Raw genomic sequence first — 27,346 nt, 5'->3', positions numbered from 1 at the left:
GAAGAAGACAGAGTATGCTGGGAGAGTCCTGGGCAGTGAGAGGCCAGAAAGAAGTGGCCCCAGGTTTTATGTCACCGAGGACAACGTGATGAGATTCCTGAGGATCCCAGGAGAAGCAGCTGACTGGTCTGCTCCAGCTGGGCGAGTCTGCCCTCTGACCTGGGGGATGGTGCCAAGGGCAGCTATAGGCAACTGATGAGTGGAGAACTTGAAGGCAGAGGGACAGTGTGATGACACTGAAAATTAGGAACCTTCGTCATCTCCATCATTTCACCCTGTTGTCTGGCTGCGTTCTGCCAGTATCGCTAAGCTCACAGGAAACTCCAGACCCAGGATTCCTACCCAGTGCCCAGTATCCCCGGCAGGTGGGGACACAATTGTGTGGGTGTGTGCTTAAATGTTCTTCTGAGTGGTGATGATATAGAGTGCTTTTATCAGATTCCTAAAGGGTCTGTGACCCAACAGAAGTTAATAGCATCAATTTCCTTTTCTTGGGGCATCTGGGTAGCTCAGTCGGTTAAGTGTTTGTGTTCGGCTCAGGTCATGATCCCAGGGTCCTGGGATGGAGTCCCGCATCAGGCTCCCTGCTCAGCGAGGAGCCTGCTTCTCCCTCTTCTTCTCCCCCTTGCCCTGCTCACTGTCTCTCTCTCAAATAAGTAAACAAAATCTTTTAAAATTTCCTTCTCTTTTCCTCGAATCTGCTATGAGGAAGCCACCTTGATTGGATTCCGAAGCTCCTGACTGCATATAAATGTTTGTGTAAGTTAAGTTTGAAGATGAGCAGGAATTCTGGAGCCCTTGCGCCTTGGAGGACAGCCAGTCAGGAAGAGGCTGAGGCCTGGGCCAGAGAAAGGGGAGAACAATGCCAGGGAGAACAGGGATGGTGGGGCGGGGGGAGCCATGCCTTTCCCAGCAGGAGGCTCTCTGGAGGAAGGGGGGGCTCACTGTTTTTGTGGACCCCAGCCAGAGAGGGAGGTCAGAGTAAGGGAAGCACAGAGGGCCAAGAAAGCACAGCAGGACTTGGGCCTTGGCCAGTGGGCCGTAAGATCTTGCTGGCTTCTTGGTTCTCTTCAGCTCCAGCCGTTTGCAAGTCTGGATTCCAGGAGGCAAGAGACTTCAGACAACCCATTCTTTGGAAGCCTGTGATGGGCTTTCAATGTATATCTGTTGACTGAATGATTGAATAAATAAAGCAAAATGGCTTCACGAGGGTTCGGCAGTGTTAATACATAACAGAGAGATACCAGGTGCTGTAAGTCGTTTGAAGCTCGTTTGGTGGGGTCCTGCATCACTTCAGCAAGTGGTTGTGCTGTGCTTGTCCAGAGCCTCACATGTGACTCCCTCATTCAGTTCCTGGAGTGACCTCAAGCCATGGGCATCAGGAGCCAGGATGCTCTTGGTATGGATGGTGACGTGAGACTGGGGGGCTGGGACACTGGCCCAGCGTGACAGTGCGCAGGCGATCAGACTCAAACCTGCTTCCTGAGGCTGCAGAGCCCAAGCTCGGCTCTTCCCACAGGATCACTGTGGCCAGCTCAGCCTTCTCCTCGGGCTGGCCAGGTTGCAGACTGTGTGGACAGGGTCACAGCTTCCCTTCCAGCATCTCTTCCCCTCCTTCCAGGTGAGGTGGCATCGACTCTCCAGCTTCTTGCAACTCCAAGTGTGGTCCTAGGACCCACAGCCTCCACATCACATGCGAGCCAGTTAGAAAGGCGGAAACTCAGGCTCCAGCCCGACCTGCTGAATCAGAATCTGCATTTTGACAAGATTCACATGTACATCCGGATCCCGGGAAGTTCAGCTTTGGATCTGCCTGCTGGCCGCAGGTAAGGGAAAACCCTGGCTAACCTGATTTGTAGGAAGCCGCTTCCCTAGGGACGCTGGGGCAGGGATGCCTGTCTCCTTCCAGAAAGGCAGCTTCTCTGGTTCTCTGTTCCATTTCCCGGGACTTCTCCTTTCCAAACCCTCCCTCCTCTTTCCACCGGAAAGCCACTCCTCCTGCCCTCCCCTACATCCCGTGTTACCTTTTTTTTTTTTTAATAAACTTTTAATTTCAGAATAGTTTGAAATTTACAAAACAGTTGCAACGGTAGCACAGAGAGTTCCCATAGACTCCTCCCCCGGTGCTCCCTCTTATTACTCTCTCCCAGTGAGTGTGTCCCAGCTGAGGAAGCACACTGGTGTATCGCTACCAGCCAACTCCACTCAATTTCACTTGAGTTTCCACGAACCAGGATTCTCTCCTGGGTCCCACACTGCATTTAGTCACCACATCTCAGTGTCGTCTGTGCTGTGACAGTTGCTCAGACTTTGTTTCTTGTGTTTTGTTTGTTCATTTTATACCCTTACCACTGTGGAGGAATACTGGCCAGGTATTTTGCAGAAGGTCTCTCCATTTGGCTTGTCTGGTGGTTTTCTCATGGTTAGACTGGGGGTGTGGGTTTGGGGAAGAAGACCGCAGAGGCGAAGTGCCCTTCTCATCACATCACACAGGGGGACATGTCACCAACAGGACTCCTCACTGATGATGTTATGCTTGATCACCAGGCTAATGGCCTGCCCCACCTAACCTTCCCTTTCTCCTTTCCCTGAGTCTCTACAGCTCCCCCTCCTGGTGGTTCGCCACCGTTTTAGTATTTAATAATAGGTTTGGGCACAACATCTCCCCCAGCCGCTCTCGGAGCCTTCATTCCTATCCCATTTAGGTTGCTGCTCGGTGCTTTTGCTACTGGAGAGGTGCATTGTTGAAACACATCCTCTGGGGTGCCTGGGTGGCTCAGTCGTTAAGCATCTGCCTTTGGCTCAGGTCATGATCCCAGGGTCCTGGGATCGAGCCCCATGTCAGACTCCCTACTCAGCGGGGAACCTGCTTCTCCTTCTCCCTCTCCCACTCCCCCTGCATGTGTTCCCTCTCTCACTGTCTGTCTGTCAAATAAATAAAATCTTAAAAAAAAAAACAACAACAAAACCCCACAACACATCCTCTGCCAACAGGAGCACTTGAGGTAGTCACGTGTCTCCTGCCTGCACGAAGCCTAAAAGCTAACCTGAAGCTGTCCACCAGGGCCTGGAGGCAAACAGGAGGCCGGGTGTCGAACAAGCCAAGATATGCTCCAGATGATTTAGGAAAGTGTATTCTACTCGGTAGGAAGGAGAAAATTAGAGTTAGATGAGAAAGTGGTGGGGAGCAGGGTGACAAGGACATGCGAGGGAGGGAGGTTTCCAGATGGGCCTGAGTGTTTGCATTGCTGTGTATTTTATTCTCAATTCTGAATCATCCCCTTTGTCGCGTTAAGCATCAGTTTTATGCCTCTGCCTTTAACACAAGTTGGTGATATTTTCCATGTAGAAGAGTAAGACTGAATAGAAACATTCTGCTGTCCTACCTGCTGTGAGCTTTCAGTCCGCCTGTGCTCTGCCCAGCAGCCTCCATCCCCACCTGAGAGAGACGTTGCCGAGTGATCGAGTGATCATGGAAGAAAGAGAAGTTAAAGGCATATGACAGGGGCTCCTCTGGGAGACTGGGAATGCGGGAAAGGAGACTCTACCTTCTGGGTGGAACGGATATCGTCAGAGTACTACATACAGGGGTGGGAAGAGGTGCTCAAGACTCACGCTGACCTGCCTCAGGCCCCGAAGCCCTACTCTCTGCCTCCCCTAGTAAAATCAAGAATCATCTTCAACTTCCAGAATTTTCCATTCAGAGCTAAGTCTATATGGTTGGTTCCAGGTTTGTCCAGAGATACTAAAATATTGGCATTTGTCCTTACTGAAAGGGCAAGTTATGATGTACATGCCAGGCTGGAGTCTGCCCATGGAATATTCTATAGGTTTCTTTGCCACCCTGCACAGGATGTGTGATGGTTCCCGGTAATATAGCACCAGTTCTCCCTCAGGGGTGGTAGTGGGCGATGGGGGGAAGGGAGGGGCAGTCGGCTGCCACCACCACAAAATCTGGTTGTTCACAGGAGAACCACTGTGGAAGAATGTTCTCTGCTCTCATTTGGGAAGAACCTGCCCTTTGATCCAGCTGGACACACCCTGGAGCCACACACCTTCCAACAAGGCGAGGTGAGGAGCAAACAGACACCCCAAGGCTATCGGCAGTGGTTTTCATCAGTTCTATTTAATGGCAGTGGCTGGAAACCCACCCAAAGCAGCCTCTGACCCTTCCCCAGAGGTGGGCGGCAGAAGCCAGAGTATGATCAGGCCTGGCTGACTGGAACAGGGGTGAGCACTGACCCAGACTGGGCCCAGAGCTATTCTGATTTGTAAAGGACTAGAGAGTGAGTAGAACATGTCCGTGGCCACACAGCAACCACATTCGGCCTCATGTGTGGAGAACTGAAGGAAGCTGGTCTTAAGTAAGATGCTTGAGACCGTGGGGCCCAGAGAGAAAAGGGCTGCCTGGCTTCTCGGCCTTCCTGGGACCTGGGCATGCCACTTGTCCCAGCGTTCCAGCGAACACCTATCCTTATAATAACTACCCTTTTTGTCTCAGCCTGAGTGGGATTCTGTCACCTAAGCCCCCAAAAAGCCTAAGACGGGGGGTATGGTAGGGATTCAGGGAATATCCCAGAAAGGAAAGGTGGGAAAACACTGGGGCTTAGGAACTAGAAAAATCACATCTCTCTTTCTCTCTCAATCTGCCCATCTGGTGCTTTTCTTGCCCCTATTTATCTGAACAGACCAGTTTTCTTTTTTGTCTCCATGAATAAATCCCCAACCACGGTGTCTGGGTGGCTCAGTCAGTGAAGATTACGGGTCTGCCTTTGGCTTATATCATGATCCCAGGGTCCTGGGACCAGGTACCACATCGGGCTCCTTGCTCAGCAGGGACCTGCTTCTCTCTCTGCCTGACACTCCCCCTGCTTGTGTGCTCTCTCCTTCTGAAAAATAAATAAAATCTTAAAAAAAAAAAAAAAAAAGTAGCCCCAAAGGAAAAGCAGGAATGGATTAGCTCACATCACTGATTTGATCAGAATGAAAAGGGCTTCAGGAACAACTGGATCCAGAAACAGCAACAATGTCACTGGGGGTCTACTCCTATTTGTGTTTGCCTCATTCCCCCATACTGGGCCTCTACGTGGGCTGTGGGGAAGGCTGACAATGCTAGGCTTGTATCACCTCAACTGGCGACCCCAGAGTAAAGAAGGGGCTCTGTCTCCTGTTACCTGTGCATAAATTAAGGACCCAATCTGACTCAAGTTCCCCTTCCTTGGGCTGATCATGGTAGCCAGGAGGGCAAGGATAGTCTGATGGCAGCCCCATTGTCTACATGGAAGGGAAGGGGGTTCCTTAAAGAATAGGGCTGGTTGGGAGGGTCCACCCTCCCAACCATGGTCTGCATGGTCTGCAGTATGATCCCTTTCAGGGGCTACGAGGGTGGCAGATGGAATAGCAAAGCTGAGTGAGAAAGATGGAAACAGTGGCTCCAGATCCTTCTCTTCTGTCTTCCAGATCACCTCCCCGTCAGAGCTCTGTCTCTGCAGATCTGAATCCTTCTGCCAATGGCTCTTTTGCTTCTTTGTGTTCTTGTGCTCCCTCCAACTTCAGTCTCCCGCTGTGACTCATTCTGCCTGGGCGCAGCCCACTGGCTCTGGGACCCTCCCTTACATCTGGAGGAGGATTCTGAGCGAGAGCCTGTAAGTCTCCCTGTGGGTTGGTATTGCCCACTGGGGCCAGAGGAGGTCAGTTTAGGGAGGACATGGTCTCTGCCTGGTACAACATCACTGGCCCAGTGATCCCGGCCTGGAGGATCCCACACCGAGATGACTTCTGTCCCAGGGAGACTCTTCAGAGTAGCCCTGCCAGCAGCAGTTATAAGTTCCTCTCTGTGTTGACTTCTGTCATCCTCAAGTCTTAAGTAAAGTTGTGTCAAATGCTAACAATAACAGAAAGACATTAGAGGTCAGGGGCCTGCAGGCAAACTCTGCCTTCAAAACCGAGACACGGGGAGACATCTGGATTACTTCACAACTCCAGTTGTCTCTCAAACAAGTCTGTTCAGACATCTTCAAATATGCATTTTAGCACTTCTCTCGGCCAGAGTGTTGACACTCGGCTGGCTTCCCCAGGGCTGAGTGATGCCTCGGCGGGTCTGTGTTGCACTCTCCTGGTGCTCGGAGGCGCAGGCATCGCCAAGAGGCAGGAGAAGGAGCCAGAAGAGCATTCCTGCTTCTCAATCAGTACCTTTTCTGTTTGCAAATCCCTCAGCACAAACCACTTAACACACGTGGACAAATCTGTCCAGACTTTCCAAAGATGCAATGCTTGGGTGAGGGATGAAGGACAGTCCTCCCCACACCTTGGCTGTGACTTCCTATTCCCCTTCCTCTCAGCTCTGTCTGAGATGATTCTCGGAGTTGACAAGAAAGCAGAAGCTCGGGGTCCTCAGGGAAGCGAGAGGATGGGTCTCATTGACAGCCCGGGGCTGTATGGCCTTTGGGACCCACTGTCCTGCAAAGGTGTGGAACAGCATCGTTCAGAATCTAAATTAATCCCAGGCTGTGTTAATTCAGTAACTTCCTTTTAGCAGCTTTCTTATTTTGAAAATATTAAACCTACAGAGAAGTTAAAAGAATAGTATAATAAACTCTCAAATGCCCTTTACCAAGATTCACTAATATTTTACTACATAGGCTCTATCGTGTCTCTCTTAGACACACACAGACACACAGATGTAAATCATTTTGGTATTTGAAAATAAGTTTGGTATTTGAAGATAAGTTTCAGACACTCTAACATCCCTAAACACTCAAGCACGTATCTCTTTTTTTTTAATATGTATATAAATTTATTTTTTTTTTCAGCGTAACAGTATTCATTGTTTTTGCACAACACCCAGTGCTCCATGCAATACGTGCCCTCCCTATTACCCACCACCTGGTTCCCCCAACCTCCCACCCCCGCCCCTTCAAAACCCTCAGGTTGTTTTTCAGAGTCCATAGTCTCTTATGGTTTGCCTCCCCTTCCAATTTTTTTTTTTTTATAAACATATAATGTATTTTTATCCCCAGGGGTACAGGTCTGTGAATCGCCAGGTTTACACACTTCACAGCACTCACGATAGCACATACCCTCCCCAATGTCCATAACCCCCTCCCCCTCTCCCAACCCCACCTCCCCCCAGCAACCCCCAGTTTGTTTTGTGAGATTAAGAGTCATTTATGGTTTGTCTCCCTCCCAAACCCATCTTGTTTCATTTATTCTTCTCCTATCCCCCTAACTCCCCCTGTTGCATCTCCATGTCCTCTTATCAGGGAGATCATATGATAGTTGTCTTTCTCCGATTGACTTATTTCACTAAGCATGATACCCTCTAGTTCCATCCACGTCGTCGCAAATGGCAAGATTTCATTTCTTTTGATGGCTGCATAGTATTCCATTGTGTATATATACCACATCTTCTTTATCCATTCATCTGTGGATGGACATCTAGGTTCTTTCCATAGTTTGGCTATTGTAGACATTGCTGCTATAAACATTCGTGTACACGTGCCCCTTCGGATCACTGCGTTTGCATCTTTAGGGTAAATACCCAGTAGTGCAATTGCTGGGTCATAGGGTAGTTCTATCTTCAACATTTTGAGGAACCTCCATGCTGTTTTCCAGAGTGGTTGCACCAGCTTGCATTCCCACCAACAGTGTAGGAGGGTTCCCCTTTCTCCGCATCCTCGCCAGCATCTGTCATTTCCTGACTTGTTAATTTTAGCCATTCTGACTGGTGTGAGGTGATATCTCATTGTGGTTTTGATTTGTATTTCCCTGATGCCGAGTGATGTGGAGCACTTTTTCATGTGTCTGTTGGCCATCTGGATGTCTTCTTTGCAGAAATGTCTGTTCATGTCCTCTGCCCATTTCTTGATTGGATTGTTTGTTCTTTGGGTGTTGAGTTTGCTAAGTTCCTTATAAATTTTGGATACTAGCCCTTTATCTGATATGTCGTTTGCAAATATTTTCTCCCATTCTGTCAGTTGTCTTTTGGTTTTGTTAACTGTTTCCTTTGCTGTCAAGCACGTATCTCTTAAGAACAAGGACATTTTCGGGGTGCCTGGGTGGCTCAGTGGGTTGAAGCCTCTGCCTTTGGCTCAGGTCGTGATCCCAGGGTCCTGGGATCGATCCCCACATCGGGCTTTCTGCTGGGCAGGGAGTCTGCTTCCTCCTCTCTCTCTCTGCCTACCTTTCTGCCTACTAGTGATCTCTGCCTGTCAAATAAATAAATAAAATCTTTAAAAAAAAAAAAGAACAAGGACATTTTCTTACCTGTCCTTAGGACAACTACCAAATTAAGGACATGTCACTGATACACTAAAATCTAGTATACGGTCCTTATTCTAACTTTGCCCTTCATCTCCTGCTGTCTTCTGTAGCAATTTTTTTTCTCAGGTTCAGTACTGATCCAGAATTATTATGTGTTGTGGTTTTTCTTGTTTTTTAATTTTTTTGCTTTTTAAAGATTTTATTTATTTATTTGACAGAGAGAGAACATAGGCACAGTGCGTGCAGAGGGAGAGGGAGAAGCAGGCTCTCGGTGGAGCAGGGAGCCTGATGCAGGACTCAATCCCTGGATCTTGGGATCATGACCCAAGCCGGAGGGAGACGCTTAACTGACTGAGCCACCCAGGCGTCCCTCTGTTATGGTTTTTCATCTGGAAAAGTTATTCTCAGTTTCTCTTGCCTTTCATAATACTGACTTTTTGGAAGAGTTGGGATGTCTGACAGGTTTCTAGGATCTATTCCGTTTCTGCCATTGGGAAGGGGAAGCCACAAGAATGATGCTGAGTCCTCCTCAGCGTGTCAGGGGTTAAGCACGGCTGTGGAGTCAGACTGCTGGTGTTGGGACCTTGGTCTGGTCGGCTACCAACCTGTGTAACCTTGGGTAAATCCCTGAAGCTCTCTGGGTGGGCTTTGCTTTTGTCACCTGGGAAATGGACAGGATAATACCTGCCCCATGAGACTGTTGTGAGGATGAGACGGGCTAATGCACGGGAAGTGCTTATTGCTCAACAGACAGACAGACACTGTAGGCCACGGTGAGCCCCAGAGCTTCACTTACAGGCCCCCAGCCCCAGGGTCGCCGTCTGCCTGAAGTCAGAACCAGTCTGAAGCCAGAACCAGTGACTGCTTACTTGAGAGGCTGGTGGGTGAGAGGAACAGGAAGGAGCTCCCCACCCTGTGGTGCTGGGAAGGCCGGGATGACTCACTCACTTGTTTACACTGTATCTCTCACCTGCTTTCAGAAAGACTTTGAAGTGGCTCATAATTAAAGCCTCAGGTGCCTCAGCCTGCTGGGACTGGAAAGACCATGTCCTGGCTGGAGCGGGCCTGGGCGGGGGAGGCTGGCACAGCTAGGTGGGTCCTGGGAGGAGGGCCTGACTTCCACCGGGGGAGGGGTGGAGGATGGCAGGGATGAGAGACTAGGAAGGAAGCCGGGTGAGCCCTGACTGACCACCAGGTGCAGAAGGACAGAGGGGACTGGAGGCTGGAAGTGTCCAGATGGAACAAAGAAATGGGGAGGAGGAGCCCTGAGAAGGGCTCCACAAAGACTCTGCAGTCTGGTTGGTATTTGCTGGGTTGCGGTCTTTGGGCTTAGACCATCCTGTAGGATATTCGTGTTGGTCAGCCCTGGGCCCTCCTGCAGCCCCAAGGCTAATGCCTTGGGGCTCAATGAGAAGCACTAGCTTCTCCTCTCCAGAGGGGGGGGCCTCCCCCCCACCCCGCCCTGGGTTTCCAGGGGCCTCTGGCCTCAGGCTGAAATGTTTATTAGAGGAAATCCTGTCTTCCTCCTACCCCCCACCATCCCCCCCCCCCATCTCCCTCCCTCAGCCCTTCTCCAGCAAGAGCTGGGCCCTACCCACCCCCATCTTAATGCTGTCAGGAAGTCCCTGCCCCCATCCTCCATTCTCTGCCACTCTGGGCCTGAGCTTTGTCTGCCCCTCCCCCACACCATTTCCTGCCTCTCACCTTGAACGTCCTGACTTGCCCCGCCTCAGCTCTGCTCAGGTTTCCTGAGGAGGCACGGTGATGGCATCCCGCACTACACCAAGTTTTGGCAAGTCCAGCCCAACTGACAGACTTTCTGTCACACTTCCCTACAGCTACTTAAACCATACTTTACCTTGTAATGGAATAGCTTCCATTTCCGGAAGTGGAGGGGGCTCACCCAGGTGGGATTAAACATGATGACAGTTCCCAAAGTAGGAGCTGGAATTCAGGCTAAAAAGATGGCAAGATTTGGGGGAGAGAGAATCAGAGTTATAGAACCAGCAGCTGCTGGGTTGTGGGGCTTCCCGAGGGGCAGAGGTGGTCACTGGGCTCAGAGGATCTCCGCCTCCACCCCTGCCCTGCAGAAGGAAACCCTACCCCTGAGATCAAACTTGGGGAAGAAGGAAAACAAGGTGAGAGGGAGCCCAGAGAGTAGAGGAGAGAGTATAAGGGCTAGAGCTGCACTGGCCTAATACCTTGAAAACCAGAGGACAGGCTGGTAGCTAGATTTATTGTGGGGATCATTTCGTTATGTATAGAAATGTTGAATCATTATTGTATACCTGAAACTGGTATGATATTTTGGGTCAACTACACATTGATAATAAAAACAGTGTGCAGGATTTTATATGGAACATAGATTTTCAATACATTTGGGTAAATACCAAGGACCACAGTTGCTGGATCATATGGTAAGAGCATGTTAATTTTGGAAGAAACTGCCAAATTGTCCTCTGAAGTGGCTGTACCATCGTGCATTCTCACCAGCAGTGGATGAGAGTTCCTATTGCTCCACGTCCTTGCCAGCATTTGGTGTTGTCAGTGTCCTGGATTTTGGTCATTCTGGTAGGCGTGCAGGGGTATCTCATGGTTTTAATTTCCAATTCCCTAATGACACAGGGTGTGGAGCATCTTTTCATGTGTTTATTTTCCCTCTGCGTATCTTCTTTGGTGAAATCTTTTCAGGTCTTTTGTGTATTTTTTTTATTATTATTTTTTAAAGATTTTATTTATTTATTTGACAGACAGAGATCACAAGTAGGCAAAGAGGCAGGCAAAGAGAGAGGAGGAAGCAGGCTTTCAGCAGAGCAGAGAGCCCGATGCGGGGTTCGATCCCAGGACCCCGGGACCACGACCTGAGCCGAAGGCAGAGTCCTAACCCACTGAGCCACCCAGGCGCCCCTTTTGTGCATTTTAAAAATTGGATTGTTGGTTTTCTTATTTCTGATTGAAGAGGTCTTTGTATATTTTAGCTAGCAGGACTTGATCAGATGTGTTTTTTGCAAATATTTTCTCCTAGTCTGTGGCTTGTCTTCTCATTCACTTGGCAGTGTCTTTTGCACAGCAGAAGTTTTTCTTTGTGGTTTTTTTTTGTTTTTTTTTTTGCTTTTTTCTCTCTAAAGTCACCTTTATTCCCCTTTTTTTTAATCCCCCCCTTTTTTTAAATTTTAAGATTTATTTATCCATTTGAGAGAGAGAGCACATGCGAGAGAGAGCGGGGACAGCGGGGGAAGGGGTTGCAGAGGGAGAGAGAGATCCCAAGCAGACTCTGAGCTGAGTGAGCCCCACTCAGGGCTCCATCCACTGATGCAGGAGATCATGACCTGCGCTGAAACAAAGAGTCAGACACTTAACCGACTGAGCCACCCAGGCACCCTAGCGCACCAGGAGTTTTTAGTTGTGATGAAGTCTAGCTTATCAATTATTTTTTTCATGAATAGTACCTTTGGCATTATATCTGAGGCCATACCCTAGGTCACCTTGGGTTTCTCCTAACCTATCTTTTGATGATGGCTCTTCAGGGAAGCATAGAGCCGTGTCTTTGCAGAGAAACCACCAGCTCATCACAGGGACACCTAGTGAGTACGGCACCCAGATGTTCAGTCAGTTATCACAACAGCTAGAACACACAATCTCAAACAACAAGCTCAGTTCTTAACCATTCATCAGTGAAAACTAGAAGCTGAACTTCTTCACATAGAGGAGCAACACTGGGAAAAGAAGTTGTTCCTGGAAAGCACAGATTCATTTAACAATGAACTTGAAAGGGTGTGTGGTTCACGGGTGGAAGTGGATATAGAGAAAATTGCCGCTGAAATTGCCCAGGCAGAGGAACCGACATGCAGAAGGCAGAAAGTGGCCACAGAGCCAGTCAAATGGGGTCAGAGTGGTGCTGTTCTTGAGGTTAGCGAGCAGCTAACCAAACCGAACCAAAGAAAGGAGGTAAGAAAAACATTCCCCTGGAGACAGAGGAGATGCTCTGAAGATATTACAGAAAGCCAAGAGAATGGTGAAGAAGGCACGTCTGCTGCTGGGGACAAGGGGAGGGGGCAGGAGGAGGGACCGATGCTAGTGACGCCGGCTAGAGGAGCCGCCACCCGATCCAGTACCAGAAGGTGGAAAAAAAGAAATGTTGCCTTGTTTGATGTGTTCTAAATAACTTTGTAAATGAAAAAGTATTCTTTGAGTTAAGAAGAGAACAACAACGGAGGGATGGAGCCTCTAGAGGCTGCTTTTAGGCCACAGGCTTGAGCAATGGGAACTTGATCAAGGAAAGAGCCCAAAGCAGCCCCGGGGCTGAATGCAGAGGGGCTCATTACAGGACCCATCTCGAAATAACCATAGGCCCTAACTGACCAATTACGACCGACCGGGAACAGTTCCCCAGACTGCCCAAAAAGGGAAAATTGCATGCATTCCCATACTTCTCACTCTGCCCTAGAACTGTGGTCTCACAACCGCCTGGTGGAAGATGGTCTCTCCTCTGCTGTCCTGCCCTCTGCTCCCTTGCGGTGCATTCAATAAACTTCTGTCTCCTCTGTTCTGGGTGAATTCTTTCACTTCCCACACTGCTGGCCCCCGCCCAATTGGAATGCCCCCCATTTGGTGGTCCCCATCCAATCAGAGCACCCCACAGAGCCCTCCTCTCACTATCACTGCATGGCTGATCAGATGCTCCCACCCAAGACTTGGAGTCCAAATGGAGAGACAGGAAGGAGGAAATGGACAGGCATCCCTTGTCCATGTCAGTGTCTACCATCGTCCCTGTCCCACCTTTCCCGTCCCCCTCCTCCTCCGGGCAGAGGGCACTGGCCAGATTGCTCTGGTGTGAAGCTATTCCTATTGTTCCTCCTGCCTGGCTTTGGGTTTCCTGGCTTTCCCAGACTCCTTCCAAATCGTCGCATCTTGTTTCCGCTCAGTTAGCTCTTTAAGTTGGTTTCTGTTGCTTGCCGTCAGGGACTCTAACTGACACGTGTCAGGAGATGGCTCTCCCAGCCATGACTCTGCATTTCCTCCTCGTCCCATACTGACAAACTGGAGCTCTGGACGCCAGCTTTAAATGTTTGAGACAACCAATCTGATTGACCACCTTAAGTTAGGTTGGCCCAATCAGCCTGGCTCCAGAAGAGGACAGAGCAACATGACACTGGCAAGGCGAACAGAGAGGCGGACGGGACACAGACCCACGCGTGATTAGGCCGACAGTGCAAAGCCTAATTCCCAGGGTCCCAGGGGTCCCCATCACACTATAGACATTGTAAATATGCATACTCGTCAGGAAACTACTTTGGCAGCTGGCAATAAAGCATATTGAGAAAGGGGCACTTTTTTCCCAGTTCTTAGCAAGGGGTGCCATGGGCTACCAGCAACCCAGTGGGGCCCACTCCCCAGCACGAAGGGGCTTGGTAGGCAGCTCTTAGAGAAGATAACACGGGCCAGGTCCACCCCACCAGCGGTTCTACATATCACACGTAGCTGGGAGGGGGGGAAATCCAGGGGCCTCGATGTCTGACATACACATACCATTCCCTCTTCGTGGGCGAAAACTGGTTGTGAAGCCCCTCACATTTAGAGACTAGTTCAAGGCTTTGGAATGGATGATTTTGGAGAGGACGATGGTGAGAACGTCTGGGCAGCAAAGTCTGACGAGCCAGGTTCCACCCACGGGGTTCAGGGCACACGCCTAGCAAAAGGCACCAAGGGGGCGCCTGGGTGGCTCAGTGGGTTAAAGCCTCTGCCTTCAGCTCAGGTCATGATCCCAGGGCCCTGCTGAGCAGGGGGCCTGCCCCCCCCCCCCGCCTTTCTGCCTACTTGTGATCTCTGTCTGTCAAATAAATAAATAAAATCTTAAAAAAAGAAAAAAGGCACCAAGAGATTTCTCCTCTCTGCAGCTCCCCTGGAGAGCCTTCATTCATTTGGTCACTAGCTGTGGGTCAGCTCTGCATAATGGGCTGGGTTGGGGACCAGCACGAACAAGAGAGCCAGGGTCTAGTCTAATGCAGGAGACAGGCCACGAATATTTCCTAGGTTATGCACGTGCTAGGAAAGGGGTATGAGGACAGTGCCCTTACAATGAAGGGATCCGACTTAGGGGTCAGGAAAATGTAGGATGAATAGGATTCAACCAGGTAAAAAGTGGGGTAGCACAGAGAGGGCGGGTTTATTTAAGCTATAGCCAAATCTCCTGTTAGAAACAAGCTGAAAACATGCAGTGGGTCAAATAAGATACAAGCGCTTTCTCTCCTATAAAGTTCTAGCAGCAGGCAGGGTCCAAAACGAGTGGGTGTCTCAGCTCCAGGAAGTCAGACCAAAGTAACAGTGGTTTAGGGGCACCTGGCAGGCTCAGTGGGTAAAGCGAGTGCCTGGTGATCTCAGGGTTGTGATTTCTAGCCCCGAGCCCCATGTCAGGGGGTTGAGATTACTTAAAATCTTTAAAAAGCAACAACAAGGGCACTGGGGTGGCTCAGTGGGTTAAGCCTCTGCCTTTGTCTGGGGTCATGATCTCAGGGTCCTGGGATTGAGCCCCACATGGGGCTCTCTGCTCAGTGGGGAGCCTGCTTCCCTTCCTCTCTCTCTACCTGCCTTTCTGCCTACCTGTGATCTCTGTCAAATAAATAAATAAAATCTTTTTAAAAAATAAAAAGCAACAACAATGACAAAAGCACTGTGGTTTAAACAAGAGAGAAATGTACTTCTCCCTCTCAGGGCAAGGTCCAGAGCTAGAGAGGCCAGGGTTGGTGGGAAAATTCTGCTCCGTTAAGTATGCAGGGAAATTATTTTCTAGGTCAGCTGGGGAAGCAGAACCACTGTATCACGGAATCGGTGACTTAATAGAGGAACCAGACTTTGCACAGTTGTCAAGGGAGTTAGAGAACTCAAGGTCATGAATAGGAGTTGGAGGATCCCAGAAAGCCACGACTTAGCTTTCCAGAAGCACTGCGCCCATAAGAAATGAATGTTCATTGAAGCGTATAAAATGCCAGACTTTGAACAAGAAGAAACAAAATAAGCCAACAACCAGGAAATTAATTGAAATGATAATTGACGTCATCTCCTTTTAAAATTTTTTCTCAGCTCTGTTGGCTTTAGATCAAAGTTCTACCAAACCCACTATGTTACGTGTGTCTTTTTATTCTGATTCTTTATATCTGGGGCCCTGTTAATCCTGGGGAGACAGATCTCTGAGGCCAATTCCTAGAGACAGCAAAGGATTCACTTGCAAGCGCGCCTTTCACATATAAGCTAATGGGGCCAGTGCCCACACCCCTCTACCTCTTCTAGCCAGTCTTCCCGCCCCAGGCCGCCAGCATTTCTTTGCCCCCATCACCCCTGAGGCCAGGGACCAGGCTACTAGGCACAGCCCCTAAACCCAAGAGTCCCCTGAAATTATTTAAACCAGCCAAGCCTAAGCTTGCTTACCTTGCCTTATATCATCGCCGCCTGGCCACGTGCCTCTGAGCAATTCAGTCTGTACTCCACGAGGGGACAGATGAGTGTTGTTGGCTGTGAGACAGGAATCTGCGGCATCCTAAGTATCCATCATTAGGACAAGTAAAGGGGACAGACAGATGCATTCTATGGAGTGAAGAGACAGCAGTTAGAAGCAGAGGGTTTGAAAAATATAGAGGAACACGACAAAAGTAAGGACCAGAAAGAGATCTAAAATGCATACGTATACAAAACACAATATATTTTTCAAAGATACGTACATACCCAAAGACAGAAGCCAAATACAATATATTAAGCATCTTTGAGGGAAAGGGGAAATCGGAGCAGTACTAGAGGTAAAGGGAAGAAAAACAAGCACACCAGAGAGAGCTCAGAGACGGCCCTGTATGAGCCCATGACCCCGAGGCATGGTCTGGGGCTATGATGAATCAATCTCCCCATCAGAAGCCCACCCCAGCCAAACGCTCTCCTCCCCCTGCCACACAGACCTGCGTAAAAGCTACATCCTGGGCCAGATCGTTGGCTCCCTTAAATCAAGTCTGGGTCCTCTAAGGTGGGGAGCAGAAGGACATTCGGGTGGCTCCTGGGCTACAGGCAACATTCTATTTGTTGACCTGCATGATGGGGTATTCATTTTATAACTAATTGTTAAACTCACAAATAAGGTGTGTGGATTTTTCTTTATTGTTCTTTACATCTCATTTAAAAAAACATGACCTCAGGAGCCTGGGTGGCTCGGTCAGTTAGGCATCTGCCATCTGCTCAGGTCATGATCCCAAGGCCTAGGGATCAAGCCCTGCATCCCCGCTCGGCCAGGAGTGTGCTTCTCTCTCCACCACTGTCCGCCTGGCTTGTGTTCTCCCTCTCTCTCAATCTCACAAAAATAAATAAATAAAATATTTTTAAAAATAAATAAATAAATAAAAACATGATCTCTTGGGGCACCTGGGTGGCTCAGTCCATTAAGTGTTTGATTCTTGATTTCAGCTCAGGTCATGATCTTGGAGTCGTGAGATCTAGCCCCATGTCAGACTCTGAGCTGAGCATGGAGCCTACTTGGTAGTCTCTCTTACTCTCCCTCTGCCCCTCCCCTTCCTGCCCTTGCACATGTGCGTGCTCACTCTCTCTCTCTCCTCTCTTAAAAAAGCAAACACACACACACACACACACACACACACACACACCTGTCACAAATGACCCCTGGAAGGTCATTTGGAGCTTCTTTAGTGAAATAGGGACGGGGGCTTTGAACATTCTTTGCTCACCTTGCCACATACCTCTCCCTGCCTCCTTGTCTCTGAGGGCTACTGAAAAACACAGTTTCAAAAGCTTCAATGTAGTCCACCCCTTGTTTCACTGAGAAGCAAACTGCAGTTTGTGTGGGGCACCTTTGGGATGGCCTCTTGTCAGCTTCCAAAGGGGGCTAAATCATCAGTGGTTGTAATGAGTCATGATAAAACTAAGGCCAAGGGATGAAGGCTCTGGTCATTTTGACCCCAGAGTCAGACTGCCCTCTAAGTGTCAGGCACTGAGCTGGGCACAGATGGTGGAGGTCTTAGTCCTGCCTGCTGGACAAGCCAGAAAGTAGCCCAGTAACTGACCCATGAAGTCCATCCATGTGCTTCCTCTGCCTGGAAATCCTTCTGCTGTCCTTTTTCTGACCTTGTCAGGTCCTGTGCTTGTCAGTCCTCAACCCCAGCCAGAGAGTCCTCTTGGGAGAGAGTTAAAAAGGGAGCATACTGATTTCCTGCCAGCCCCCACCCGAACCCAGGTTCACCTCTTTGGCTTGAAGCCATCTGTCAAGATGCAGCCTTTTTCTCCTTTTTAGAAGTTACCTGCGTGTCAGTTTCAGTGTGTGTTTAAAAGATGTTCCATGGGTGAGGGAAAAAAGGATTAAAGTGGCTTATGAATATTCCCTTTTCCTGGTACAACTTAACATCCCATAAAGTTAAGTGTTAGAACTCTTCTTTTCATCTCTATTTCACAGAAGATGACCATGGAGGTGATGGAGCTTGCCCAAGGTCACCAGCAGAGTCTAGAATGGACAACCGATCTGTCTCACTCCAGAGCACCTAGGCACCTAACCCTCTCCAGAAGCTATCTGGGTGGGGGTGGGGGGAGGGTGTTCAAAACCAAGTACATTTCTAACTCTGGAGGAAGACTTGTAGGAAAATACCTTCTCATCCCCTCTGGAGAGAGTCTGGGGTCTGTGCAGAGAAATGAAGCTCTGCTGGCTTAGATGGTCCTGGGGTGCCAGGGCTCAGTGCCTCATCTCATCCCGGTTGCTCTAGGGGTGGGCCCCGTGGATTCTTCGCCTGGGCAGGAAGAACCAGGAAGGGAGGGACGCCGGGTGGCTCAGTTGTTCAAGCATCTACCTTCTCTTCAAGTCATGATCCGGGTGGGCCTGGGATTGAGTCTCCCAAGGGGCTCCTTGCTCAGCGGGGTGCCTGCTTCTCCCTCTGCCTGACGCTCTCCCTACTCATGCTCTAACAAATAAATAAAATCTTAAAAAAAAAAAAAAGAACAAAAAACGGGGAAGGGTGAAAAGGACATAAACTGGTGGCTATTGGGGGGAATTAGAGCTACCAATTCTGCGCTTTAAGGGGAAACACAAGAACAGGGCCGTCAGGAGCCACTTGAGCTCTGGCACACAGAACACTTCGCAGGGGCTGCCAGTGTCCGGGAAGTGGGCGCTTTGTAACAGCTTTATAAGGTGGAAAAAACTAGCCTCCCCGGGGAGACCCGTCACACTGCCCGCGGAGGGACTGGAGCCGGAACCCACCAAAACAGCTGATGAGCGCCACCTTGTGGCATGTTGGGGGATGGCAGCCCCAGCTCCCGCAGGGGCGTCTGGGGAACTTCCTTCCTGTCCCCCACCCCACCCCCTATCCCCCCACCCCCCTCCCCGGGTCTCCCTCACTGGAACTGCTGGAGCGCCCACGTTGTGTTGGGTCTTGCACGAGCCATTTACATCCACCAGCTCACCTTCACAACAGCGGACCCCAAACCGCTTCTCTTCATTAGCACCTGTCCTTCCCTCCATCCTCGGGCGTGAGCTGAAGCCTTGCTTCCTCCCAGATGGGTCCTCTGTCCCCCACTCAGGGTCCTGTACCTCTGCTTGCTACTTCTGGAAGGTCTGCCTAGCTGGTTCTCTGATGCTTGGTGCACTTTACTACTAATAGTTTACTTAATGGTGTATCTTCACCAACGGGCCATAACTTCCTCAGGCAGCTTACTCTCCTTTACCAATCGTGGCGGAGAACTGAATTAACTTTTTTCAGATGAATAAATGATGAATGAGAGAGTATGCCTGGCATGTATAGCTTGGACGCCAGCATGACACTGCAGCCTGAAGTGATGCAGTGCCCCAAGCTGGCACTCCCTTTAGGGAGAGTGTCTCTAAAGGGCATTGATCTTGGGACACCTGGGTGGCTCAGTCGGTTAAGTATCAAGTCCCACATCAGTCTCTTCACTCAGTGGGGAGCCTGCTTCTCCCTCTGCCTTCTGCTCTCCCTGATTGTGCGTGCTCTCTTTCCCTGACAAATACATGAAATTTAAAAAAAAAAAAAAAAGACCATGAATCTTGAAATCTCAAGCACATTCCCTTGCACAACCCCAGATGACTACATGTTATATTCCTTTGTATTTGCTCCATTCTTTCACTGATGAGATCCAGGGAGAGAGGAAGCAAGAGAGGGATTTTATGACATAATTGTCTGGTGTTGAAACAGGGTCCTAGAGGAGGTTGGTCCTGGCCATGGTTGCTGAAATGGGTGTAGAGAATCCATTAGGTAATGACCCCTGGAAGGTGAGCCCTAAGAGGACATTTACTTGTTTATTTTAAAGATTTGTTGATTTATTTTAGGGGGAGGGAGGGGCAGAGGGAGAGAAAATTCCAAGCAGACTCCACGCTGAACATGGAGCCCAATGCAGGGCTTGATCTCATGATCCTGACATCATGACCTGAGTGGAAACAAAGAGTTGGATGCTTAATGGACTATACCATGCAGGCACCCCCTAAAGAGGACACTTAAATTGGTCTCTGATCCCAGAGCTCAGATCAGTGGAGTCAAAGACCACACCACCGATCTCTCACTATATTGCCTTTTGTGAGGTTTTCATACATGACTTTGGCCTCTTCTGGTTAGAGGTTTGTCCTCATTTGTCATCTGTGTGTAGCAGTAGAAATGGTAGCAGCGTCAGCAAAATCTTGGGCTCCCCAAGTGTGCTACAGAAACACCTTTGGCAATTCTCAGAGCACTGGGCAGACATCTAACAGTCTATTTTTACAGACGAAGAAACTGATACTGAAAGACTAATATAACTTGCTCACAATCACACAGCTGGTAATTGGCAGAACCAGGATGGCGATCCAAGTCCGTGGCTCCAAATGTGTGCTCTTGAAATTTGTTTTGAATCAACAGTACACTCACATGACACAAAATCCAAACGGTTCCAGACAGTGACGAGTCAGACTTCCAGCCACCCACTAGCTCAGGTGTTCCCCTTCCCAGAGAGCCAGAGCTGGAATTTTCTTGGGTATCTTTCCCGAGCTTGTCTATGCCTATTCAGACATACATGTTCTCTCCCCACATGTGGGGGGCAGCCTAGCACGTGCCCTATTCTGCTTCCTGTTCTTTACACCCCACCCTACACCTAGAATTTGCTCTACATCCTTCTCACTCTTCTCATGGCCGTATACTATTACACTGATTGATAATTTATTGTTCTGGTCCTCTGCTGATGGACACTGAATTTGTTTCCAATCCTTGAGATTGCAAATAATGCTCCAGTGACTATGTTGGTACGCATGCCATTTGACACGTGTGTGCATATGATGGAATCAAAGCCTCTTAAGGCTTTGACTGTTTGCTCATTTATTCCTTTGGCCATTCATCCATCTAGGCCCTGAGGACACCGAGATGAGTAGTACCTGGGTTTCCTCCCGGAGGAGTGTGCACCTTGGCAGAGACGGTGAGCAGGGCATGGAAGAAGTAAGTACTGGCCATTCTGCTTCTGGAAACCTGAGGCTGACAACTGGTCTGAGGACTGACCTTCTCTGAGCTCCTACTAGGATGCTGGGACTAAACTGTGGACCACACTCTTCTTCATGCTGCCCTGTGCCCTTCCCAGGCTTTCCTGTGTATGGCAGTTTTCTGCCCCATTTGTCAGTCTTCATTTGAGTAGTTCTGGGAGGCTGGTTGGAGATGGTAAGCAGCAGGTGGAGAATTGAGAGCGCCCTCTTGTGGATCTCTGTGGAGGCAGTGTGGAAAGACCCTGGATAACCCACCTCTCTCCTGGTCTTCTGATGCTCAGTTGGATACCCTCAAGACTCCTCCTTTGCCTCAGGTGGTAAGGGCATAGGGGAAAAGTCCCCCCAAATCCTGGCACCCCCTACTAGAGAGTAGAGGCTCAATTTTAGGGGTATCCTGTGCCCTGAGCTTTAGGATATGAAATCGAGAGAAGAGAAGGAGTCAGAGAAAAGGAAACTGGGAAAGCAAAAACAAAAATGAAGGAAGGATCAGAGATGGAAAAAATAGGGGCACCAAAAAGGGGATCACACCAAGGGGAAATTACAAAGGATGGCCTCTGGAGCTTATGGTCTCCTGGGAGCAAAAGACAAGTTTCTTCATTCTCCAGGTTCATAGACCTCTGTTAGTCCCCAGACACCCCTCTCTTTGCAATTAAGATAGTGATGCTCAAACCAGCACCCAATAAGTGGGGCCCAAATCTAGCCAACTTGAGCAGGGCTAGCCCTTAAGGAGAGCTATCCCTGCAGCCCCTCCCCAGTTGGGAAAGACTTTGAGTTGGACTTATGGCCTGGTCTAGCCCCCCACCTTTTTTTTCTTTTTTAAGATTTTATCTATTTATCCATCAGAGAGAGAGGGAAAGAGCACACAAGCAGGGGGAGCAGTAGAGGGATAAGCAGGGTCCCCACTGAGCAGGGAGCCCGACATGGGACTTGATCCCAGGACCCTGGGACCATGACCTGAGCCGAACGCAGATGCTTAACCAACTGAGCCACCCAGGCATCCTGGCCTGCTGTAGCCTTATGAATTTGACCAGCCCCAGGAGAGACAGTGCCTCCAGGCCCCAGACCGGCCCCTGGCTCTACTCCACACCCAGCCTGTCTGCTAACCACTGGCGATGGACATGCCAAATATATCTGCCTGTTCCACCAGCAGGGGCAGCTGAGTTCTGAGTCCCTGTTTTCTGAGACCAAAATCCCTCTGAGGCTGGCCTGGATCCTCACTTTGGACAGGCAGCCAAGGCTGGGGGGATGCTTGCCTTGTATGGCCATGGTCACAGGGAGAGAGTGTGGGATACAGATGGGAGGAGAAAGGAGAGTCCTGGTACTGGGAGATTTTACAAGTGTGGTAGTCTCTGTGATGGTCCCCAGTGATCCCTGCTTCCTTTGTAATCTCTCTCCCCTTGTAGAATCACCTTCTCTTGAGTGTGGGCTGCACCTTGAGACTTACTTCTCATGAAAAGAATATGGCAAAAAGTGAGAGAATATCACTGCTGAGATTAGGTTATGAAAAGACTGTGTATTCCATCTTGCTTGCTTTCTCAGGCTCTCTTGCTTACTTGCTCTGAGGAAGCCAGCTGCCACCTTGTGAGGCGCCTTATGGAGAAACTCACATGGCAAGGAACTGAGGAAGCTACTAGCAAACAGCCAGTGAGAAACTGAGGTCTTCTGTCCTCAGTCCAATAACCCATGAGGAATTGAATTCTGCCAGCAACCTTGCAAATGAACTTGGAAGTAGATCCTTCCCCTGTCAAGCCTTCAAATGAGATTGCAGACCCAGATGATACCTTGATTGCAACCTTGTGAGAGGAATGCACACTAGAAGGTTGGATGAATGTATAGTGGGTGAATTCGTAGTATCTACCACACCTTCCACTGAAAGTGGAACTCCATCCCCACCTCCCAGAAATTCATGGACTGAATCCAGCTAGCCCATATCCATAATCCCCTCCCACCTTCTTCCCAGCCTAATTAGCTCAGGGAAGAAGGACCCTCCCTATCCCACTGACTGTAAAGTTGTCTTGTTTGTTTTAGTGAAACATGGCCTTATTCTCTGGGTACAACCAATGTTCAGTAATTCTCACTCTGCCTGCCCTTGAAATGCCAAGGTCAGCCTGTTGGGCTTGGAGTTATTGTTACCCAAGTCTTCAACTATTCTTTTTTTTTTTCTTAAGATTTTATTTATTTGACAGAGAGAGAGGAATCACAAGTAGGTAGAGAGGTAGGCAGAGAGAGAGGGGGGCAGTAAGCAGGCTTCCTGCTGAGCAGAGAGCCCGATGTGGGCTTGATCCCAGGACCCTGAGATCATGACCTGAGCCAAAGGCAGAGGCTTAACCCACTGAGCCACCCAGGAGCCCATCCCAAACTATTCTTACCAAAATTTCTGCCTTCACACAGGAGGCCCTAATTAGGAGAACCCCCAAAAAGAGGAATCTTGGCTTATTGTCACTCGAAGGATTCCCCTCAATGCCAGCCAGCTTTGGAGAATCTCAATCCTCGGTCCTCTCCAGGTCCTATCTCCTGCTGATGGAACGATGAGGGAGGGGAGTGGCCCTGAATTTCTATTACCCTAAGATGTTCTTGCTCTCCATGGATGAGAGAAGGAACCCAGGAACAGCCCTGAGACAGGCACTGGGACAGAGTCAGTTATAACTCAGAGGATGGCCTCTGGACCTTATGGTCTCCTGGGAGCAAAAGACAAGTAAATAAGCACTCAAAAAACCTCATGAGTGTGATGAGTGAAGAACACCAAGGGCATCTTGGGAACTGGGAAGAAAGCCTATTTCTTTCCCAGCGGCAGGGGAGGCTTTGCAGAGGGTAAGAGTTTACTGGGCCCCAAGAAAGAGAAGACATTCCAGAAGAGGAAAAGGCATGCACATGGCCACAGCAGTTAGGAGAGGGTATGGGGCTCTGAGCGAACTGCACGCTATTTGGAAAGCTGGCACTCCAGTGAGACAGGGAGACAGGAACCACTGAAACACCTTTTTAAAAAAATTTTTGCTGACGTGGAAAGATGTCCAAGATAGGTTATCAAATGAATAAAGCAAGTCACATGAGAGTGTGTGTGGTGTGATCCCTTTGCATTCTGTGTTAAGGATATATGTGTCTATGCACCTGCTTCCTTGTGAACGTCTGGAAACTTACTGACAGAACGCACAAGAAATCAACCCTTGAGGAGCTGGATTGGACCAGAAAGGAGAGGAGAGAAGAGAAAGGAGAGGAGGAAGAGGGGCACTCTTCCTTTTTACCCCATTCACTCTGTACTGTTTGCATTTGCATTATTTTACCATACTGGTGTGTTCAAAGAATTTAATGGAGGAAGTGATGTAACCATATTTTCCTTACAGAAAGATCACCTTCCCAAGATTTGGGGAAGAGTTTGAATGTGGGATGGATATTACATGTTATTAAAGAATTATTGTTGATCTGAGCCACATATGAAAAGAATCTTATTTTTCAGAGGTAGATAGTATGATATCTAACATAAGAGGATTTCTAAGCCCTGGGGAGATTCAGCAAAAGGGGGACCCCATGAATTTACCTGTGTGAGTTTCTGCAGCAGGGCTCTGTGGCCTGATAAAAGAGAAAGCATGCAGTGGGGATGTAGCTGTGGGCCTGGGGTTTGTCAGTGACATGGGTTAAATGCAAGGACAGGCTGCATTTGGGGGAGGGGGGGTTCTTGGCCATATGGAGGAGAAGGAGAGCCAGGAAGTCTGCAGCTACAGTGAACAGCTGTGTGTATATGTGTGCTTGGCTAGTCCACATCTGGACACATTCCAATTCAGGAGGAACCCCCCCTTTATGTGTGACTTGGAAGAAGGCAGAAGCTCTTCTGCCACTAGAGAAGCAAGGGGCCAGAGATTTCTCTCTCCATCCCACTATCTGCTGCCTGTGGGCACACGACCCGAGTCAAGCTGATTAATGCTCCTCCCTGGGATGACTCAAAGATATAGGGACAGGTGAAAAGTTATTCAAAGTAGGAGCATGGGCTGGGAACACAACACCAGCAGCATTGGAGACATCAGTGTTCAGGGGGACTCCAGCCAGAATATTCTGGTGGTTTGACCTTGGCTGTATTTCTTGTCTTCCTAGTTCTTGAACACTGGTTCTTCAGCATTTATATGGATTCTTTGAGTTACCCAACTCTTTTTAGTTTTTTTAAGATTTACCGATTTACTTGTCAGAGAGAGAGACATGGAGAGAAACACACAAGCAGGGGAGAGGGGCAGGCAGGTCTGGCAGAGAGAGAAGCAGGCTCCCTGCTGAGCAAGAAGCCCTACCCTGGGATCATGACCTGAGCCAAAGGTAGCAGCTCAATGGATTGGGCCCCCCAGGCATCCCTGAGCTACCCACTTCCTCTTTTTTAACATTTTATTTATTTATTTGACAGAGAGATCACAAGTAAGCAAAGAGGCCGGCAGAGAGAGGGGGGAAGCAGGCTCTCTATTGAGCAGAGAGCCTGACACAGGGCTCGATCCCAGGGCCCCAAGACCAAAACCTGAGCTGAAGGCAGAGGTTTAACCCCTGAGACACCCAGGTGCCCTGAGCTACCCAATTCTTTTCAAAAAACTCTCTTTACTCTTTTATATTTAAGGTAGCCAGAGTTAATTTTTGTGCTTGCTGCCGAAAACCGTAAATAGTACATAAAATGATACCAGACAAATGATGGCAGGTGAAAGATTATAAGGAAAATGGGAGAAATGGGATCAGTTATTTGGCTTAGTTAGCGCTATAGGTCTACTGGAATTCAGGAATGGGAATTAGGTGGCCTATGCCATACAGTACACACCATCTAATTAAGTTACTGCTGTGATCACCTAGAATGAAGTATCCACAGAGGACAGGATTTAGGAGACCATAGGGAAAGGAGTACCTGCTTCTAAAACCTCAGAACAGCTTCTAGAAGTTGGATAACAGCTCAAAATATTAACTTAAACCCACGGACTTTCTATCGTTCCTGGAAAATATACCTTATTTCTTGTATCAACAGGACTGACATAAACGAAAACCAATCTGAAAATTTGATCCTATTGGTTCTTGAACTATAATGTTAGACAAATCATAGTCTTATAAAATTAGGACATTTGGTTAGGAACAAAACAGGAGCCCTAAGAATCAGAATAGGGCTATGTAAGAGACATTTAGAGGAAACCCTCAACGATCACCGAGCGTCCCTCACCAGCTGAAGCAGCTCTTCCCCACTGTCTGGCAATGCCTTTCCCTTGGCTGATGATGTGACCTCTTCTGGAGTTACCTTGCAAGAGGACATCATTTATTCTCAAGCTCCACCAGTCCTACCCAACATTTTCTTTAGGTATGTCAAATCTCAGCTTGCCAATTTGGGGGGATGGTTCTCTTTGAAGGAGCACATCGTTGACAAACCTGGACTCCCAGCTGCCCAAACTAGAACACCAAATTCAGCATACATCAACAAATTCGTATTGAATTCACATTACAATGTCACAAGCAGTAGAGCCTCATAGGAATCTGAAGATATATAAAGATAGGCACACTGGAGAAGATTTATCCTGTGCAACTTGACCACCCAAACATTATGTCCCTGGAAAGGGTTCCTGATGTTTCATTCTCAGAGAACTTGGAAAGTGCTTTGGTGAAGGAAATAACAGAAGCACTTTAGTAAACCGTTCTCTGTAGGTTAGAGATGCTACTAAGAGATGGTGAGTGGCTCTCTGTTTCAAAGAAAATGAATTGTGTGCTTTATTTATTTTTACTCTTTAGAGGGGGAGAAGGGGAGAGGGAAAGAGAGGATCTCAAGCAGGCTCCATGCCCAGCACAGAGCTCAACATGGGGCTCGATCTCATGACCCTGAGATTTTGACCTGAGCCAAAATCAAGTGTCAGAGGCTTAACCGGCTGAGTCACCCAGGCAACCCAAACTCTATACGCTTTATAGCAAGTAGCAGCACTTAAGTAGCACAGACAAATGTAAATAGCACATTAGGCAGCCGAGGCCCTTGAGCATTATAATTATTTTTGCTTCTTCTAATTAAGTTCCTGAAACTAAAATATCCCATTAAGGTGCCACTTGATCAGGATTTTTTCAATGATAAAAAATGGTGAGTAGAAGTTTGAGTTGAGTAACTGTGTCAAAACTACAAATTATTTCCCAATATCTATTTTCCCCTTCTCTCTTTTAGAAATAGGACCTCTGGGATGCCTGGGCAGCTCAGTTGGTTAAGCGGTTGTCTTTGGCTCAGGTCATGATCCCAGCATGCTGGGATCGAGTCCCACATCAGGCTCGTTGCTCAGCAGGGAGCCCGCTTCTCCCTCTGCCTCTGCCTGCCACTCTGCCTGTGCTCACTCTCTCTGACCAAAAAAAAAAAAGAAAGAGGGCGCCTGGGTGGCTCAGTGGATTGGGCCGCTGCCTTCGGCTCGGGTCATGGTCTCGGGGTCCTGGGATCGGGCCCCGCATCGGGCTCTCTGCTCCGCGGGGAGCCTGCTTCCTCCTCTCTCTCTGCCTGCGTCTCTGCCTACTTGTGATCTCTCTCTCTGTCAAATAAATAAATAAAATCTTTAAAAAAAAAAAAAAAGAAAGAAAGAAAGAAAGAAAGAAAGAAAGAAAGAAAGAAAAAGAAGTAGG

The 27,346-nt window shown here is 48.8% G+C and overlaps 1 long non-coding RNA gene across 1 annotated transcript; it reads left to right on the top strand.

The window, feature by feature from the left end:
* The first annotated feature begins 1,510 nt into the window (after positions 1-1,510).
* Positions 1,511-20,709, top strand: LOC123955623. Its single transcript, XR_006821314.1, has 3 exons — positions 1,511-1,826; positions 3,969-4,071; positions 20,623-20,709. It is a non-coding gene; the product is annotated as an uncharacterized LOC123955623 (long non-coding RNA).
* The last annotated feature ends 6,637 nt before the right edge of the window (positions 20,710-27,346 follow it).

Source organism: Meles meles, chromosome 13 (genome assembly GCF_922984935.1).
Source record: "Meles meles chromosome 13, mMelMel3.1 paternal haplotype, whole genome shotgun sequence".
Taxonomy (NCBI): domain Eukaryota; kingdom Metazoa; phylum Chordata; class Mammalia; order Carnivora; family Mustelidae; genus Meles; species Meles meles.
Note: the sequence above shows the minus strand (reverse complement) of the source record. Positions and strands in the feature narration are given on the sequence as shown.